At 43.2% G+C, this 12,857-nt stretch overlaps 1 protein-coding gene across 1 annotated transcript in view; it reads left to right on the plus strand.

Annotated features, from left to right (window-relative positions):
- USP19 (ubiquitin specific peptidase 19) overlaps positions 1 to 12,857 on the plus strand; it is a 176,648-nt gene that overhangs the window by 111,747 nt on the left and 52,044 nt on the right. The window lies entirely within an intron of this gene.

Raw genomic sequence — 12,857 nt, forward strand, 5'->3', positions numbered from 1 at the left:
TTGTGGAGTGCTGAGTAGTGAATATGAGCACTTATATTTCAGTAGCAGTCTCATGTAATCCCAGAGACTTTCCTAATATCATGCTTGTGATTGCTTTCACTGCCTCATCTGCGGAAGGCGGGGTGGAACTAAGCTAATAGGTTCTGCTTTACTCACAGCTTCTGGAGATAAATCACAAGTGCCTGCAACTGCTTCTTACTATTCACAACTCATCTTTAGGGGGCGGGTGATGACTCCAGAGTGAGCTATACCCAACTGGAACCTAAGGTGCAAAATATTATTACAGGTGGACACCATGTGAAAAGTAATGAACAGCACCACAGGCACGGAGAGGATGGTCAACTTTTATTCCTGTGGTTTTTCATCAAAATTCCAGAAGTGAAACCTGGAAAACAGAACGGTCTCAAAGGAGGCCAAGACACTCCTGCAAAAAGAAGAGAATCCAATAGATTCAAGGGCTGAGCCACAAACTGGTAGTGCGGGGCTCCACAGCAAAGTATAGGAATCACTGATGCACTGAAAGGAAAAAAAAAAAGGGGATGAGGACATTCATGTAAGCTTCCTCACGTTCCACCAAAGCCAGAAAGCCTCCCCAATGAAGGGAGGCGATGACAGATGTGCTGGATGCTATGCAGAATTTCTGGACCCAAATTAATACATCCAGAGCTTTGAGATCCAAGATGGGGTGAACTAACCCTTTGAGTTTGTAAATAGGTGAGCAGGTTCTTGTCCCAGATTCTCTGGGACAAGAACTGAGGAAATTACACCTTAGTCCAGGAGGCTTGACAGGTCTCTATCGAGATCTGTTCATCTGTGGGATAGCACAGGAGAGTTAGATGTGAGATACAGAGGAAAGGCAGGGAGTCGGACTCCAATTTGTGGTTGTGGGATACTTCTTCCGACACACAAGTATCTTTGATGCAAGCTGTCCAAATGTCTGCAAAAGTTAACAAACATCTGCCCCGTATAGAGATTGGGGGCATCAATTCATGCTGAAGAAGGCTTTTGGGCAGAAGATAGAGAGGGTTCTCCTTTAAGGTGCCTCCTCCCCCCTGAAGGAAGGCTGGGTGTCCAGGCAGAGAGGTGGTGCAGACTGCGGAGGAAGCAATAATCTATATGCTGTGCTTCTGCTACCCCCACTCTTGGGGGAGGGTAGAGTGCCTTGGTGTTCCCCATCCTAGTTCCAGGCGAGAGAGAGCTGTAGAGATGGTTTACCCTTCCACTTCCCTCATTCTGGATCAGAAAGAACATAGGCCCATCTACTGCAGGGACAAGAGCAGCCACCATCAGGGCCTGGGATGAAGAGTCCATTGCATGACTGAACTGTGTTGTTCTATTGGAGCCATGATTGATTGAGGCTTTCATTGCCTTTCATCCAGCCTCGTAGCGCCTTTATTTGGTAAGAACGCTGCTCTGAAGAGTGTAAGCATGAGTTCTACTGGCGTCCCCTGGCTGTCGAGGCCAGGAGGAGGTTCCAGTGTCTGGAACCTCTGGGAGTGAGGGGTATGAAGCACACAGTCAGGAGGGTGGATTGGGGGTCAGTCTCCGCCCCACCAGTCCCACATCAGGGAGAGTTGTCGGGTAAATCCTGTATTGGCCAGAACGTTAGCATTACATCAGGGGTTGGCTTGGCTGCTTGCTTAGGTCAAGGGCGAGCCAGCCAGCCACCCGACAGGCTTGTCTGAGGATTTGGCAAATTAAGCGCCAGATCTTTTGGGTGAACTGGGATCTGAGTTGGGGGGGGGGGTCTCGACTAGGCGTTTGAAGGAGTGGAGAACCGCAAGGGACATTTCTTAATACAATGTTTCTCAATTTCAGTCCTCAAGTACCCCAAACAGGTCATGTTTTCAGGCTGTCCATTATTTTGCAGAGGTGATTGGAACAGTTTCACTGTCTTAGTAATTACCACAGTTGTTTCATCTGAAGGAAATCCTGAAAACATGACCTGTTGGGGGTACTTGAGGACTGGAGTTGAGAAACACTGTCTTAATAGAATGAGAGGGAGAAGAATTTGCAGTTTGTTCTTTAAGCTTCTTTCACTGAAAAAGATGGGTACTTGTCATTCATAACATCCTTGAGAATATTATCAATAGCCAGTCCGAAATATTCCAGGGGTAGGCCATAAACATGTCTTTTTTTTTTTTAATTATTACACAGGCATTCTAATGCCCCGTACACAGGATCAGAAATTCCGCCAGCAAAAGTCGGATGTGAGCTTTTGGTCAGAAATTCCGACTGTGTGTATGCTCCATCGGTCTTTTGCTGGCAGAATTCCAGCCATCAAAAGATTGAGAGCAGGTTCTCCATTTTGCGGTCGGAAAAAGTTCCTACCCGAAAATGCGTTCATCTGTATGCAATTCGGACGTGCAAAAAATCACGCATGCTCGGAAACAATTAGATGCATGCTCGGAAGCATTGAGCTTCATTTTCTCAGCTCGTCGTAGTGTTGTACTTGACGGTCGAAAGTTCAGAGAACTTTTGTGTGACTGTGTGTATGCAAGGCAAGCTTGAGCGGAATTCTGTCGGAAAAACCATCCAAGTTTTTTCTGACAGAATTTCTGATCGTGTGTATGGGACATTATGACCAGCACTTTAGTGAAAGAGCTCTACACATATGTACCAACATGAGTCACGTGGGAAATGAGACGAGAGGCTTTCAGCAAACCATGACAGCTGAAGTTTAATGCTACCACCATCTGCTCTATGCCTTCAAAAATTAAGGGATGAACAGCAGCAGTGGTTAGATCTTTTTTAAGTAATTTTGACCAGACATGGTTTGACAAAAGTAAAGTCACAATCAGGAATGGGTGACGGGCAGGATCTGACAGGAAGAAAAGAGCCCTAGAAAGGGCTTCCAACCACTTATTGAGTAGGGTACTTGAAGACGGTGCATCTTCTACTGGGATACCAAGCACCTTGTGAGTTAAAGATGGCACAGTGGATTTGCCTTTAGTAAATCAACCCCACTATCTCCTTGTTCTTGGGTTTAGAAACACTTTAGGTTCATTCACAAGATCCAAATGAGCTTGAACTGGGGATCACCAAAAGCTTGAAGGCCCAGGCAAAGCTTTGCTGGAGGACGGAGTACAGACCTACAAAATGAGACCACTTTACAGGTCCTGTATACCAGTGGTCATCAACTCCTGTCCTCAGGGCCCACTAACAGACCAGTTTGCAAGATAACTGAAATACATCACAGGTGATATAATTGCAGTATTCTAGTCTGCATCTCCCCAAGGTAATACTTAAAACCTGGCCCTGAGGACAGGGTTGATGACCACTGCTGTATACCACGCTGGAAACATCCAAGCAGGAACTCACAATATCTGCCCACTCATGCCGTTTGGCACTCCTCCAGCTTTCAGTATGAGCTGTATAACTAAACGCTAAGCTCCTTAAGATGGATTGGAGAAGAAATCCACTTGCTCCAAATATTGCTGCTGAGGTTTTTTGACTCCTTCATGCCAGAACAGGGCATATTACAATTTTTACTTGGATGTCAAATAACCTTAAGTTCAATTTTCCTGAACAAAACACAAGTCTGCCTTGGTGAACTATACACATTGCGACAAGTAATAGGTGGGAGGGTATAACTTTACTACAAGAGGAACTTAGAAGGGCTGAAACTCCCAGCACAATGAGTCTAAATATTTAATTTGAAATGCCACATTCCATGGAAGAAGCAGGACTTAAATTTGTCCACAAGTTCTGTGCAGTCTTGCCCTCGTAAGGACACACACTGCTGCTTATCACTTATACATCATGCACCGCTTGTTCCCTCATCTTTTATGCATTTGCATTAAAAGCTTAGACTTAATGTGTTTACACATTCACCTCTGCCATCTGCTGGATGATACTCAGCATTACTGTTTGGTCAAACAGCAGCTGCACACCTGGCCCCAATCAGTTAGTCCAACTAAACAGTATCACGAAGGACAGGAATAAGGTAATAAGATGTACTATAGAGCACTACAGTAATGTGTTGAAGTTAGGCTTCCAGGAGAACAATCGTTTTCATTAATACATACACGAGCTAAAATGAGTCATTTTCCAGACAGTCTTTAACTGGACTGTTGTTTTTTTGGTGCAAGAAAAACTAAAAAAGGTAAAAGTAATAAAAAAAAAACTGAAATGCAACTTTTTAGGCTTAGCATTTTCTTTAAAATTACAAGTGTGTGTGTGTGTGTGTGTGTAAGGGGGGGGGGGGGGGAATATATATATTTATATATTTTACGGAGAGTACAAAATTCTGTTTTTTGCATCATCTATTGAGGGACACAGGAATTCAGAAATAATCAGGACCAAAAGTAGTAAAAACAACGGAGTTGGCAAACAGGCAGAAGGAACTGTCTGCAACACAGGACAACCAGAGGACACCCAATCAAAAAGGGGAAGTGCCCTGAAAGACCAGGGAGCTTGCTTGCAACCAAAGTAAGACCACACTTAATCAACCAGATGTTGAAGACCAGGACAGAAGAGATCACGGCCAAGGAGAAGGAATCCATCCAAAGGGAAACTGAGTCTGCACAAGCAAGTGGCTGCAGACCAAAACAACCATAAAAACAGCTGGAACATCATAAGACTAGACAAACGAGATCTGATCAATAAAAAACACTGGGGCACCTTTCTTTTTTAGCTATGTAATGGTTTCTGTTACAAGGAATGGAGAAGGAGCATATGCTATTTTGACTACCCTGGGGTGCATATTTCACAATACCAGACCCATATAGCTACGGGATGGCTGGAGAGTCATCTGTGAAAGCTTCAATATGCTAAATGATGGATCTAATATATGTTAATGAGACATACCAATGGGTGGCTGCGACCTACACTGTTAATAGCTACTGTTGTAACTGCTGCACCTTGTCCATTTCTGAAAACATTAATAAAAATTATATTTGAAAAAAAAAAAAAAACACTGGGACAATTTCCCAGGAAATAAAATCAGGTCCCTAAGGCTACTTTCACACTGGGGCGGGGGTCCGTTAGCGGTAAAGTGTCGCTAAAAACTACGGTTAAAAGGGCCCGTGTTACGGGGCTTTGGCAGCGCTGCCCATTCATTTCCATGGGCAGGGCATTTTGGGAACCACCCCAAAGATGCTGCTTGCAGGACTTTTTTTCCCATCCCGCAAGCACACCGCCCCAGTGTAGCACTCGGGCTTTCCACACTGGGGAGGCATGAGAGGCGATTTTCAGGCGCTTTACAGGTGCTATTTTTAGCGTTAAACACCTGAAAAGCACATCAGTGTGAAAGGGGTCTAAAGGCATCATTGGACAAAAACAGGTGCACAGAAGACAATCATTTGGTTTATAAATGAATGGCCCAAGTCTTATGCTGCGTACACACGATCGGACTTTCCGGCATACTTGGTCCGGCGTACCGGAGTCCGTCGGACAATTCGATCATGTGTGGGCTCCAGCAGACTTTTTTTCTCAAAAGTTTGACGGACTTAGATTTGAAACATGTTTCAAATCTGCCCGACGGACTCGAGTCTGGTCGAAAAGTCTGTATGCTAGTCCGAGGGACAAAAGCCTACGCTAGGGCAGCTATTGGCTACTGACTATGAACTTCCTTGTTTTAGTCCGGTCGTACGTCATCACGTACGAATCCGTCGTACTTTGGTTGATCGTGTGTAGGCAAGTCTGTTCATTCGGAAAGTCCGTCATAAAGTCCGCCGGACAAAGTCTGCCGTAAAGTCTGCTCGTGTGTACGCGGCATTACACTTCTAACCCTTGGAATTCATGGAAAGAAAGGTTTAAGGATAAAAGAGAGGTTGCTTGGCCAGATAATCTCGCAATGAGATAGCCAAAGTAGTGAAAAGCCTTTATGCCGCGTACACACGGTCAGATTTTCTGACGGGAAATGTTGGATGTGAGTTTGTCTTCGGAAAGTTTGACCGTGTATGTTCCATCGAACATTTGCTGTCGTTCTCAAATTTTCCGCCAACAAAACTTTGTTGTCGGGAAGTCTGATCGTGTGTGCACAAGTTCGTCGCACAAAAGTTCACACATGCTCTGAATCAAGCAGAAGGAGCCGCACTGGCTATTGAACTTCCTCTTTCTCGACTTGTTGTACGTCACCGCGTTCCCACGCTCGGAATTGATGGCCAACATTTATGTGACCGTGTGAATGCAAGAGAAGTTTGAGCAAACACCCTTCAAACAAAAATCCACGGTTTTGTTGGTGGAAAGTCCGATCGTTTGTACGGGGCATTACAGTTTAATATATCAAAATGATTGCCAAAGCTTAATAATAGCATGCAATGCCAAGCTGCGGTTTACAAAGCAAGCAAAATCCTTTCTTGTATTAGAAGAGATATGGACTCCAGACTCCTGTACAAATCATTAGTAAGACCTCATCTGGAATATGCAGTTCAATTTTGGGCACCAGTTCTCAAAGGGATATTGGGAAACTGGAGAAAGTGCAGAGAAGAGCAACCAAACTGATAAAAGGCATGGAGGAACTCAGCTATGAGGAACTGAATTTATTCTCTCTTGTGAAGAGGAGATTAAAGCGGAGTTCCACCCACTTTTGAGAGGTGGTCTTAAACGAAAGACCACCTCTCCACCCCTCGTTTCTGGATAAAAAAAAAAAAAAAAATTCTCTTCTATAGTACCTTTTTAAGAAGTACATAGTGTACTTCCGATCCATGGCGCAGGATGTCATATTCTTTTGTGCGGCGAGCCCCCCTGCTGTCTTCTGCATGCTATTAAGTTTATGATCTACCAGAACACCCAGATCCTTCTCCACCATTGATTCCCCCAGTTGTACTCCTCCTAGTATGTATGATGCATGCATATTCTTGGCCCCCAAGTTCATAAGTTTACAATTATCAAAAAACCTCATTTGCCACACAGTTGCCCAATTAGACAGAGCATTGAGGTCAGCTTGTAAGTTGGAGACATCTGGTAAGGACGTTATTCCACTGCATAGCTTGGTGTTATCGGCAAACACTGAAAGTGTACTTTTAATCCCAGACCCTAAATCTTTGATAAATATTTTAAAACGTAAGGGTCCCAACACTGAACCTTGGAGTACACCACTGATAACCTTAGACCATTCAGAGTGAATTATTAACCACTACTCTCTGAATTTGGTCTTTTAGCCAGTTTTATGTCCTTTTACAAACTGAATTTTTCAAGCTTGTAGACTTTACCTTACACATTAGCTTTTGCAAAATACAATTATATTACATCCACAGCCACCCCTGTGTCCAAGGATTTACTTACCTCCTCATAAAAAAAAATTCAGGAATGTTCTGACAATTATCGTCTGTTATGAATCCATGCTAGCTATTGCTTAATTTATTTTTTTTTCTAGCAAAAAATTCCTTTACAGAATCCCACTGTGATTTGGTACCAGAAGACAGCCGGCCATTGACAAAGCGCCGCGCGACTTGCGCAGTAGGAAATTCCCTTAAGAGCTAGTTCTGGCAAGCCCACTAGATTGTTTTAAGAAAGGCCTGAATGCTTTCCTAAATGCACAAAATATATCTGGATACTAATATTTACAGATTAAGTTGATCCAGGGAAGATCAGATAGCCTCTTGGAGGATCAGGAAGGAATTTATGTCCTCCCACTGGAACAAACTGGATTGTGCTTTATTTTTTTATTTTTTTTGCCTTCCTCTGGATTAACAGTGGGTATTGGGTAGTGTATATGGAGGTTTTCTGTTTGTGTGTTTTTTTTTTTTACTGTTGGTTGAACTGGATGGATTTGTCTTTTTCAACCAGATTAACTATGTAACGTGGATCTGCTGCTATGGGTAATTAGACTCAATCCCCAGGTATGGGGAAAGACCACCTCAAACTAAGATTTCTTGGTCCAAAAAAAAAAAAAACCCATCTAGATGTCTAGTCCCAAGTCCAGGCTCCCAGATATCAAGGAAGACCAAGAGACAACGAAAGAGGAGACTGTTAGAACTGTAATCCTCTGGAAATCTCCTACATTGGTACTAGCAGAAACAATTCACAGAATGAATAATACAATGTCCCATGCTAAGATGGTAGCCATCGATCAAAATCAAATTCCAAAATTTGAAAAACTTTGGCATCCTTGGATAAAACAACAGTTCCTGTCAAATTTCAATGACTCTGTCCTGTTGCCATGGTAACAGATTAAATGACTTACAGAGATACCCAGTCTAAGGCTTCAAAGAGAACTAAAAAGAATAATAAACCGACGAGCAGGACAACCTTGTGGACCATACCTCTGCCTTTCTACCCTTTTTCTTCTTTCTCTTTCCTTTTCTCCACCTTACGATTAAAGCTCATTATCAGAATTTATTTGACCTATATACACTCTACCTGTAAACAATATGTATAGTAGGTATAAATCATTTAAATACCTACAAAAGTAACTAAGGAAATGATATATATCTTTAATTTAGGTTTACGTGAACCCAATGTCTAATATTTGAAATTTCATGATATTTACCTATATAAACCCTACTGTAAAACAATGAGCTTACTTTATAGATCCTTGTAAACTTACTTTATGTATCTTTATAATATTGTATACTCAATAAACTTCTTTTGACAAGGAGAACTGTAATCCTCCAAATACAACACCAAATAGGGAAGGAGGAGAAACTCCACCTGATCATTAAGGAAGCTTCCACTGGCACACAAGGTGTAGACATGTTCAATGAGGATTTGAGCTGGACAGCCTAGCCTGTAAGCAACTGATAGTTACCAACACATAGACCCTGTGAGGCCCCATCTGGTTGAAGTTTGCAGCAGTTGACCCTCTTTAATGACCACCACTTTGAGAAATAGCAGTTTCCTCCAAAAGGAAAGGTTCCCGTTAGGGAAAGGATCAGTAGCGTTGGTTCTGGCTGACCAAGTCATCGGATAACTCAGGAGGAGATAAATAGTAAGGGGTACCAAAGAACCATGAAGGGTTTAGCATTATCTGAGAATACAGAACTCTCCTGTTGGGAGTGTAAATCCATAGGAGGAATAACTCCAGAAGGCAAATCCCCATTAGAACAGGGAACGAAGGGTTCCATGGTGTGTGGATCCAAGGGAGATCCAGGGAGAGGCACAGCTATGTACAGTAGCAAGAAACCAAGTGAAGGGCAGCTAGATATGCCAGACACAAGGATTTAGCCTGTAGGTACGTGGTATATGGAATATCCAAATGCTAGGTAGGCAAACTGCCAGATGAGATAGGTGCACAAACAGCCCACCTGGGGCTGTACCACAACTCTGGGCCGCGTAAATGCTCTGCGGCAAAAACAGTACACAAACGTCCGTAAGCACCACAACGCAGAGTCCAGTCCACTAGGGCCTGGGCATATCCTCCAAAGTGAATACTGAGAGAACACAGATCCAGTCGGCTGCTATAAAGAAACTAGCTCAATAAGTGGTATAGCAAGAAATCTTTGATGAAGTCACCAAGTTCTAGCCAAGAAGGCTAGAACATAAACATTGATAGAATGTTGTTTAGCATAGCTGAAGGAAGGATGTCTAAACTCCTAAGACACCAGCAAAAACTGAAGCATGCTGCGTAAAGGAAAGGGTCATACAGGGGATGTCAACTTTTTTGTTTGCTAACCCTCTGAAAGATGGCAATATAACCCAACTGTTTCTGAATTTCTGTGTTCTTCAATGGAGAGAGAAAAAAAAAATGTTCACAGGCAGAACACGGGGAAACAGCTACATGGATGAAATGACTTCATGTAAATTATCTTGTCCTGCAAAACTTAAATTTTATTCAGCCAATCCGATCTCGCCTTTCTTTTATACATTTAAGCAACACAGCTAGTCTGTGACCCACCCCGCAGCTTGCTGACTGGACAGTGAAGAACATCAAACACTTATATGCCTCTTTCCTTAAGGTGGCCATAGATGGCTTGATATTGTACTCATGCAGCTTGCAGCACCCATGGCCACCTGAATGCAAGGGGGCTGCAGAACAATGATTGCAACTGACAGGATGCAGTCAGTGTTTGACTGATAATTTTCCACTCGACTTGACAAAAGCCCATTTAAAAAAAATCAAAATGAACTTGGTGGAAAATTATTAAAAATCGACCAAGCTGGGTGGAAAATGATGTGCTTGCTGGGCCACCCATGGCACAAATTTCAGCCAATTTATGGGGGGCCTATAAAAAACTGACAGTATGCGACAGAGTCCTTAGTAAGTGCTGCGCTTTCCACCACTAGTCCAAGTCCTCCTGTTGGGGAATACAGGAAACAAATACTAAAAATAGGCTTATACAGTTATATATTTTGTTTTTAAGCCTTCCGTTCAGCTTTAAAGGATGAGTTCACCTTTTGCCAAAAAAAAAAAAAAAAAAAAATGCACTTTTTTTTATGCAGGTAAAAAAATGTGCATTTATTGTTTTTTTATTGGGGGGAGCCGGCGTCTCTGATGCTATGCAGGTCTCCTGAAGATCCGTCAGTGTATCTGCTTGCACGTACCTCAAACGAGCAAGCCGATACTTTCCGAAAGGAAGAATGAAATTGACTACCACGGCGCTCACAGCACCGCGATCATTCACTGAGAACGAAAAGCTGACAGGCACTAAAGTCCGTTGGGACCTGTAGTTTTCGATTCACAGAACACTGTAAATAAGTGACGCAGCCAGCCAGGGGGAGCCCCGCATGGCCGCGTTTTTTTTTAAATTGCGACAGCTAGCAGGGGGATAAAATTCTCCACTAGCTGTCAAAGCGGGGGAGCGGGGTCCATTCATAACACGTTACACCCTGAATATCAGAGTAACGAGTAACATGTTATGAAAGGTGAACTTATCCTTTAAAGCAAAGCTAAGGCCAGGTCATTGACAGTAACATCAACTATTAACCTGCATTTAATAAGCAATAAATGAGCTTTAAAACAAGTCCCCTTTGCTCTTTGGAGCTGCAGGCAGTGTGGAACAATTCATCCTCAAATTCACAGAATGAACATTGATGTAGTCCAAGTTCTTTTTTTCAGCTCCACGTCCCCCCTGCTGCCCCCTTTTAGCAGTAACAGAAGCTCAGTTTCCCCCGCTCCCACTTTCTGTAGCGAGTCAACATCTTCGCTCCTTCTTCATAAGCAACTCAGCACCTCCCACCTATTAGTGACTTAGGCCGGCCATAGACAGTTTGGGCCGAGATTCAAACCATGTATAATTGGGCTGAATGTATCAAGATGCTTGATCAACCTGGGTACAACCAGCCTGCCAGATTCTACTTGCGATTATCGCTAGCGGCTGGTATAGCCACTAGCATTAATCACTGTCTTGTCCCGGCAGGGATGGCTTCCCCCCCACCACCAGGAGAAGACAATGGATTGGCAGAAGGAATTCTGGCATCAACACTATGTTGGTGGGGGAATTAGGAAAATTCCTTTCCTACAACCTGTGGTTGCAGGAATGATTGCCACCGTGTATGGCCTTGCCTTAGTAGCCAAGTTCCACCCTCTCAGCAGTGACTCTGCATCTCCGCTCCCCCCTGCCAGCAGTGACTCAGCAGCCTGGTTCACACTCCCAGCAGCAAGTGAGCCCCTTCATCACAGCAGTCTTCTAGGGAGGCACTTTAACCACTTCCTGCCCAAGGACGTCATATGACGTCCCGGACTTTAAGTGGGAATATCTGAATGATGCCTGCAGCTACAGGCATCATTCAGATATCCTTGTTTTCAACCAGCGATTTTGTGCACCATAAGAATGATCATAGTGGCAGTTCCGCTGCTTGATTGTTCTTAAAGGTGACGGGAGGGGACATCCCCCCCCACGGGAGGGGACATCCCCCCCCCTCCAGCCGCTTCTCCGGGCTCTCCTGTGCCATCGGGGACCCGGAGAAAGAATCGGACGGCGCCAGATAATGAGCATAGAGACTTCTGGTGACCAGATGGTCACCGGTCATCGCTATGACCGTCGGAGGCCCAGACGCGACGTAATGACGTCACGTCCGGGCCGCGGATGTAGACAAAGCCGCGATCGAGGCTGGTGAGCATGAGATCATGGATTTTTTTTTTCTCAATCTCACGCTTTCCAGCCTGGAGGAGAGCTGTGGGGTCTTATCAACCCCGAATCTCTCCATAAAGGAGGACCTGTCACAAATTAATCCTATTACAAGGGATGTTTACATTCCTTGTAATAGGAATAAAAGTGAAAAAAAAATTGTAAAAAAAGTAAAAATAAAAAAAAATAAAGTAAAATATGAAAAAAAATTTAAAAACACCCCTGTCCCCGGTAGCTCAGAAGCGAACGCACACGTTAGTCCCGCCCACATATGTAAACACCGTTCAAACCACTCGTATGAGGTATTGCTGCGTGCGTTAGAGCGCAAGCAACAATTCTAGCACTAGACCTCCCCTGTAACTCTAAATACAAAACCTGTAAAAAAATTTAAAACGTCGCCTATTGAGATTTTTTAAGTACTGAAGTTTGGCGTCATTCCATGAGTGTGTGCAATTTTAAAGCGTGACATATCTATTTACTCGGCGTAACATCATCTTTCACAATATATAAAAAAAATTGGGCTAACTTTACTGTTTTGTTATTTTTTTAAATCATGAAACTTTTTTTTTCCCCAAAAAAACCACGGCTGAAATTTTTTTTTTGCGCAAATACCGTGCAAGATAAAAAGTTGCAATGACCGACATTTTATTGCCTAGGGTGTCTGCTAAAAAAAAAAAAAAAAAAAAATGATTATATATATTATATATATATATAAAAAAACATTTGGGGGTTCTGAGTAATTTTCTAGCAAAAAAAATTAGGATTTTTACATGTAGGAGAGGAGTGCCAGAATAGGCCCGGTATGGAAGTGGTTAAGCTAAGCTGCTAAATCACTGCTGCAAAGTGAACACACATGCTTCTGCAAGAAACCATACAAGATAAGCATGCAAACAAATATAAACA

This window comes from Aquarana catesbeiana, linkage group LG07 (assembly GCF_042186555.1).
Source record: "Aquarana catesbeiana isolate 2022-GZ linkage group LG07, ASM4218655v1, whole genome shotgun sequence".
Taxonomy (NCBI): domain Eukaryota; kingdom Metazoa; phylum Chordata; class Amphibia; order Anura; family Ranidae; genus Aquarana; species Aquarana catesbeiana.